Raw genomic sequence first — 8,655 nt, forward strand, 5'->3', positions numbered from 1 at the left:
AGCCTGCTCCAGTGTGAGCTTTCCATGGGCCACAGCTCCTTCAGGGCATGCCCACCTGCCATAGTGTGGTCTTCTCCACAGTGGAGCAGTTTGGATACCTGCTCTAGCATGGTCTCCTCCAGAGGTTATTGGGGAATATCTGCTTGGACACCTGGAGCACCTTTTCCTTCTCTCACATCTCTGTCTGCAGGGCTGTTTTTCACAGGCTTGCTCCTGTGTGGCATTTTGCCCTTTCTCACACAGGCTTTTCCTGAGGCGCTGCCATTGTGGCTGCAGATTTCAGCTATGCCTTTTGATGAGTCCAATAGAGTGAGCTGAAACTGTCTGTGCTCAGCATGGGGCAGTCCTGGCTGCTCCCCACCACCCCTGCAGCCCCCAACCAGAACCCTGTACATTGCTTCAACCAAAATTTCAGTGCAGCTGAGGATGGGGACAAAAGCAAACAGTCTGCACTGAAAAACTAACTGGAAAAATTTTATTGATGCATGCCCTGCCACAGTCAGGGTCACCTTGGCTTCCAATGAAACAGAATCTCTGCCTGCATTGGAATGTTGGAGAACAGGATATTGCCCTTATTTAGAAAACACTTTTCCCTTTGCCGCCTGCCCCCCCCCCCCCCCCCCCCCTTCCCCATCCCCTGCAAAGTTACACCGTTGTGGACCTTTTACAGTTGAAGATACTCTAATTCTGAGTGAATACAATCAGGCAGCTGTAGGTTTCCAGACTGTAAACATAGATGTAAGATCTCCTATAGGTGTGCAGACAAGCTGTTCTCTTAATAACTTATGTTTGGAAAAAAACTACAGCAAATCTCTAAGAAGTTCAATGACAATAAAAGCAAATACACATCAGGGATGAAGATTTCTAAAGCACAATGGCCAGAAAAGTCATGTCCTGGTCACTAAGGCTGAGAGCCATGGCTTGTAGTGCAACTCACCCCTGGTACTGTGGAGGGAAACAAACTGCAACAAACGAAACCAGTGCTTTTAAAGGCCCCAAGGCTTTAACTTCTTGCAAGCTGGTCAGAACTTTTATGGAGAAAGATTAAAATCATACTCACAAGACTTCAGTGCACACCATTCCGTTAGAAGAACTAGCTGAAAATTTCCTTAATGGGCAGTTTCTAATTTAGTACACTTTTAAGTAGCTGAAAACTTCTCAATTTTATGATAATTAATTCTTTTTCTTTTTTTCAGCCAGCTGTATGAAATGGCATCTGGCATCCACAGTGTGTAATTTACTGTGATTAAAATTAAGGAACTGGACTGCAGGCCAACTCTTTGTGCTATCCAATAGGTATTTACTATGTGTCTGTGCTATATGAGGCCATCAATGTGTCTTCCACACATAGTGAGCAGAGGAACAGGAAGCTTTTTTATTTTAATTTTACATCAATGATAGAAAGAGTCCATGCTTTAAAAAAAACCAATGTTTTTGAATTAATCCAGTATTTTTTTCTAATTTAGATATTGTTTTCTTTCTCTTAGAAAATGACTTAGGTTAATTATATTAACAATCTTAATGAGGTAACTGGACACAGCAGCTACATTCACTGGAAATGTCACCATTTTGGTAATAAATACCTTTAAAAATTATATCCCCACTTTTTTACTTCACAAGTTGATAATTGTTAAATAAGAAAACCTGTTTAAGTTCTGACTTTTTAGTCTTGTTCCTACCTGTATTTTCTTCTTTAATTCAAGAGGAATATACTAAACTATACCCAGTGATTCAGAGTGAAAATCTTCTGGAGAGTCGAAACCTGCTGTGGGTCCAGGTGCTCTTTAGACCTGACATAGAGATTTTTAGTTTTAAGCATCAATGTTAACAGAGGTGTGGAATATGTCCCTTATTCTGTCATTTGCTTAGTATACCACTTCTTTTTGTTTCAGGAGATAAACGGGCTGAAAATATCTAACCCTCCTTTTGCTTCTGTCTTCAGAATCTGACTTAACACTTTGCTTTTTACTACAGAGCAGACAGTCTCAGGAGCAAAATCTGCCAAGTGAGTCAGTTTGGTATTTTACTTCCTATGTGAGTGAAACACATAGTGCATGATGAGCCTGATTAAAAATGGAGTAAAAAGTGAAAGAGGGTTGCAAAGAGAGATTACATAGCACTGCTGTCACAATGCATCCAGTTTAAATTCTAAGTGCAATGTTTCAAAGTTAATGGTCTCCAATCCCCATTCCTCCTCCAAATCTGGTAGAAACACAGCATCTGCAAAAAACTTACACAATTTCCTGACCGCTGAGTTCAGCACTAAACCAAAGATTTCCTCCCTCATCCAAGGACAAACTTCTTGCAGCTTCACTGTTAATTCAACTCACTGTCCATAAAAAGGAACAGTCTTTCAGCCCCTGAAAAACAGTCCGGGACACCCACAGGGGGCTATTACTGGCTTCAGAGACAGACATAAGAGGTAGTAAGAGATGAAAATCCTCACTTCACCCTGCTAAATCCACCATTACACTATGGTAATGTGACAGGAAAAGAGCCAAATACCTGCCACTTTCATCCTACTGAAGTGCTGAAACCAGGATTAAAGTTATATAATGTTGTAAAATAGGAATTCAGCGTGCGAAGGGAGGAATCTCTGTTCCTTTCCTTATTATAATCACTGATCACACAGCTGAACAACATTGTCCCTGTAGAAACATATAACAGTCAAGTCCTGAAAACTGCAACTCTCAGTCAAATACAGACTTACAAAAGCACACCGCTAGGTGATCTCTACACACCTGAGAATTTCTGCTTAGAGCAAAGCTTCAAGGGCACATATTCCAGACTGGCGAAACCTTGATCAGAGGTTTACTATGTTCTGGGTATTTTGCACAGTGCTCAAACTTTCATTGTATTTGTGCATAAGGCTCTGAAGCAGAAAGTGAGATTGGTTTCAAACTCACCTGCACACAATATGAGCACATTAGGATTGCTTAAGTATTCATGTAGAAAAGCTTACCTTAAATGAGAGGCTGACATTTCCAACATTCTCTTTCACATGCATAGGGAACAACCCAAGATCCCATGAATGCTGTAACTGTGCCAGCTTCCCATATAATAGTACAGACTTCTTCAGTACAATAAACAAGCTCAGAACAGAACAAAAATAAAGTCAGAGGTGCCCTTCCTATTGCCTTCTTAGTAGTTCACATGCTAAAGCTGCCACAGTGTCAAAATAAAACTTGAAATCAGGGAGACCATACTGTCCTTAAGGCTGTGGAAATAGGTGAAGCCTCCACTGGGCTGAAGGCACTGATCCCAGGACTCTTGACTGGGGAACTCTGGTTTTCTTCAACCCTGCAGGACAATTCTAAAGCTCACTTGGTCCTCAGAACAGGGAGTAAGGAAGGGATGGCTAGCCCAGCCTTCTTCAGCCAGCAGAGAGTGCATTTAGAGGGGTAAGATCAAAGTGAAAGCAAAGGACTTACTTGCTTGGTAATAGGGTCAAGTAGGTTTGAGCCCTTCCAAATGATGGCAGTACTAATACTTCTCAGGAAGAGAAAGGCTTGGAAAAGTTTGAAAGAAGCAGAGTGAAAGCAGCTCAGGTATCAAACATCTGCTTTTGCTTTGGGAGCAAGAGTATATATTTCTTGAAAAGCTTGGTCTCCTTGACAACCTGGCTTTGTAGGGTAGAGTGTGATACATAGAGTGTAAGCCAGGAAAATGTTGATTAAATCATCTGTTGTGCCTGCTGTAGTCCAATAGTATCAGTCAGGGATGGACAAAAGGCATCCTTCAACATATTCTTTCACCCAACAGGAGACAGGTACTTTTGTACTATGAAGACAAGTGAATAGAGCTGTAAATTTTATTAAAGAGCAAATAAGTAGTTGGTGGAATGAAACTTTAGAACTTAATTAACTTAAACATGCAAAAACAAGCAATTAACAGGTGAATAGGTACTTTTGCACAAAGATAAGGAAAATGGGAAACACAGTAACATTTTTAAGAAACATCTAGTGTTATATATTTGTATTTTTTTTTTAGCGTTGGGTATTTTACACTAAAACATCTAGTATTCAGTACTGACAAGCTAATATTCTGACTGTTGCCATCTCCAGAAAAAATAAATTACTTTGAGAAATCTGCTAAAAATAAAGCTTTACTTGGTGCACTTCCTTTCAATGACTTTTAAGAGAAGCACGTAAGAACGTTCAAAGCAACAATTCCCGGTTTTGACACATATAGAAAAGTGCAGAAATTGATACTGCATACAGCAGCAGTTCAAGATACCACATAAAGATAAATGATTGAGGCACTGCAGAAAAAATATTTTTCCAGATACTGCCTTATTCTGATATAATATTATTTTAACACCTGCATTAGTGTTACTGAAACACCTTTTCCATTTATCTTACCCTATGCAGCCACACTCCAAGCATCTTTACACACATTCATCCAGCAAAGAACAAGACAGTTGGCTGAATGCTACATTGCATTTAACAAATCTGACAGGGCTTGGGTCTGACATCCCACACCCCAGCCTAGGGAGTCTTATTAAAGAAAATTTATGAGAGCAGATGCTGCTCCAAGCCTTGCGAGACTGCGTGTTGAGTCTGGCACACTGGAGTTAAGCAACTACATTTTCTCACAGCTGCATACAGTAGCAATTATATTGTTCTAACTACATGCTAAAAATGTACCACTGAAGCTAAGCTAGCATGATTAAGGGATCTGAAACCTTGGACAAGCCCTTGACTTTAATATACGGGGTGAACAGCAGGATCTTAGCAAAACCCTTTCTGTTTTTTTGGCAGTTTAGGGAATGGACATTTAATCACTGCTTTTAAAATCTTCTCTCAGAAAATAATTGAGGCTCTGTTTTCATCAAGAATGTCAGATTTATTGTCTTAACCCTATGTTTATGAAATAAATTACCAGGAAATTAAGAAGAACAATAATAAATAAGAATTCTATGGCTATCATTTACATGAAGAGGCATTTATTTTCAGAGAAATTTTGCACATAAAGTTATGATTATTTTTTTAAAATTAGCTGCACTTGTGATTTAAATCTTTAAAAGAATAAAAAAAATCATTTCATGGGTAGGGAGGGAAAAATCCCATGCAGAAGACTCAACCAAGATCTTGCTCAAATCTAGGAAAAGCCTCATGCCGTAGTAAGTCTTCAGTCTCATCTTGAATCAAAGTTTGTAAAATGCCATTTACAATAAATGCAAATTTTCTATGTGCTAATCTACCTAAATTTTGATTAAAAATACGGCTATAGCTAACAAGAGTCAGGTGCTACTGGTTCATCAGGTGCAATGTCATCCTACTTTATCTTTGTTTCTATTTTCATCAGAAACAGATCCACTGAGGTTAATGGATTTAAAATAGCAGAGCTGAGGTGGAAATATTTCCTGACTGGTTATTTCCCATTTCAATTCAACTTCGGACATTTTCAGACACCAGCTCATCACTATTATGAAACAGATTATGACACTGTCTTTATCTTGAACCCCAAATTTTTCTCAATTTTCCCCTTCCCATTCTCTCCTCTGGCTCCTAGGGGTTGGAAGTGGGTGAGGATGTGAATAAGTGGCTGGTTGGTACACAGTTACTGGCCACAATATAGAACAAATATATATATCTATATAAGCACAGACAAAACATTTTACTGGAGTTGAAGAAAAAGATCAAGCTTTTTGCAAGAGCTTTGACTGACTTTATTATCTTAAATATGTCTATCTGCTGACAGTTAATAAATAACATCATAAGCAGCTGCAGAGGCCTCTAAGAGAAGTAATTGAACTGATGCAAGCAGAAGAACCCTGTTCATAGCTGCTGTGAAAAGCTGACTGAAGCAGCTTAAACCTCCCACCCAACAGTCCAAGGTAGCATCAGCTCATCCTCTTCACTCATTCTGCCCATTGACATGCAAAGTCCAAAAGGAAGAAGCAGAAACAAGACCGGGAAAAGCAGGGAAAGCACTCAGCTGGGTGCAGACTATCAGAGACAGAAACTGAACCCCCTGTTTGATCAGAGGTATAGACTTGTAGAAGACTACAATTTCCTGTCATTTATGCATAGCACATAACTGCATCCACTGCCCTGTTTTATTGCCTACGGAAAAGTGACTGGGTAATTTCACACTTGCTCTCAGATATTAGGTTTCTTATACTAAGTTTTATCTGAGAGTATACTTTGAGAACTGTTATAGATTTCAGAAGAATAGGGATTTGTAACAGAGCTAGTAGCAGGCCTTTATTATAGAGGTAATAGGAGTTACCATCTGAGAACAGTAGAGGTTTTTCACAATGTAATTGGCATTGATTATCTTCTATTCATGTGCCCTCTTGCCTATCAGTACAGATGCACTGGAAAGATGGTTTTATGAAGTGTTTTTGAACAGTATTGTAACTTTCTTTGCAGTGACAGAAAGCTGATTGTCACCTACAATGAAATCAGATCAGCCACAGAATTAATCACAGATCCATATGTCTGATTTAGGAGTCATGGAAAGTCAAGAATTATTAGTTCTCAAAAGGAGTCAGGGAAGCTTTTAGCTTAAAGAAAACAAAACAAACCATGAAAACAAAACAAAAAAAACCCCACCAAAAAACCAAACCAAAAAACCTCAAACAACAACAGCAAAAATCCAAACCAAACAGAAAAAACCCATCTCAAGTCCCACAGAATTAGAGAAGATGTAAGAAAAGAAAACAAAATGCTGAGTGCTGTTAGTGTATCAAAAGGATCCAGCAAGACGAGGAGCACTAAAAGCTCTCGTTTGTATTGTGGCAATGGTAAGTTCTCAATTTAGTTTAGACAAGCCTTAGCTATGGCATTTCCCTGGAGTGTGCTGATGTGGCTAATGCCAAAAAGGCCCAACAGATGATAAAGGGATGAAGAAAGGAAGCAATGTCATGTTTTCCAAGGAAGGAAAGGATTAAGACAGGTGTAACTTACTCCAGTTCTTAACAATACATTCCTACAAATAGAAAGCAATACTGAAGCTATTATTGTCACCATTCAGGCATGATGAAAAGTATTAAAAGTAATGAACTACCTATCTGAACATATAAGAATGAGGTAAAGCACGTTATAATGATTATCAGACATTTCAGCTAGTCATGAAACAGGGATAATACATGTTCTGCAAACTATTCATCAAACCTATCCCACATTATTCCACCTGACAGATTAAATGGCTGATCTCAGTGAATGTAAAATTGCCAGATATCCAGGAACTTAAGAAGCCCCAGACCAGTTTTCATAAAGAACTTGGGCCTAGTAGTAGTGAAAATTATACCTACTTTTATTCTGCCAAAATGCTGGAGTTTGCATGGCTTGAAACATAAAATGAGACAAAGTCTGTTTGCAGAGAGCTAGGCAAAGAAATGCAAATCACAGTGTATAGGTGTATAGGTGTTTTAAACAAACTGAGACAGTGGCATAGACCTAATTGAAACTCACATTGAATCAGAAAAGATAAGCATTGTGAGGGTGGCATATCTGGAGAGAAATATGCAGTAATTTTGAAAAGTTAACAATTAAAGAATAACTATTTGAAGTGAGTTTATAGCTATTCATCATTTATAGGACAACCAGAATAATATCTAAGCAGAAATTAAAGACAAATTGGGATCAAATGATACAGAGTACATAAAACTTGTGTTATGGTAAATCCTTGATCAAAAAATTAAAAATTTTAGTGTAACACAAAAAGGTGTCCTAATAATGGAGTTGGTTTAGCAATATTAGGTACTGTGTATAGACTAAACTTTTGTTTGCACCTCAGCAGCACAGGCCCTTATTACAGAAAGGAAACAGCAAGTGGCAATTTTATTTGTAAATGTTCTGGTAAGATATGAAAACTCAGGCCGGGTGATACTAATTTATAATCCATCTCTATCATGCATGCTGCCTTTAAAAATACCTTGTTGCATATAGTAAAATTCAGTGGCAGGAAGAACATGGGAAACAATGTAAAAGAAAATAACACAACTATGGTTCATCTTGACCAAACTGTGTATCCCTTATCAGAAACAGTTGTGTGCTATAAGCACTCAGAACTTTACTGACATTTAGTTTAATGGAATTATTTTGCTTCCGCTCAGCTCAGGAATGTTCTGCTCTTAAACTGATTGCTAATTTCTACTGCAAGCTTATCCATCCCTACTGCTGTTACAGAAACTGCTCTGTGATTTGAAAATCCTTCTCTTTCTCCACCAAAATTGCCAAAAATTATTTTTTGTTCAATTAAAAATGACATTAGGATTTTTTAATACTCTTTGAACTCCAGAAATCCCATTCTGTACTACAGTGAAATGCTTCAACAAATTCATGAACATTACCTGTTAGTACCGTCTAAACTTTTCTTGATTTATCTTCTTATGCTTCACCCCCTTGATTCTGGGGTGTTCAGTTCACACTATTTTCAAGAAACTACTTTTCCTGCACTTCTTTATAATTTTGCCAATTAGCCTCTGCCTATCAAATTTCCATTTCAGAAAGTTAATAATTATTAGATGTCTTCACCTCCTTTATACGATTTTTTTTTCCTGGAAGAAGGCAGAGAGAGGAAAAGAGAAATGTACTATTTAGAGGGTTTGATATTTTTTAAAGTTTATATTTGTATAACTAATTATAAGAAATACTAATTGAAGTTATCTATCAGATTTGTAGGTTGACTTTCACTGCCTCCCCC

The sequence above is a fragment of the Pithys albifrons genome, chromosome 1 (genome assembly GCF_047495875.1).
Source record: "Pithys albifrons albifrons isolate INPA30051 chromosome 1, PitAlb_v1, whole genome shotgun sequence".
Classification (NCBI taxonomy): Eukaryota; Metazoa; Chordata; class Aves; order Passeriformes; family Thamnophilidae; genus Pithys; species Pithys albifrons.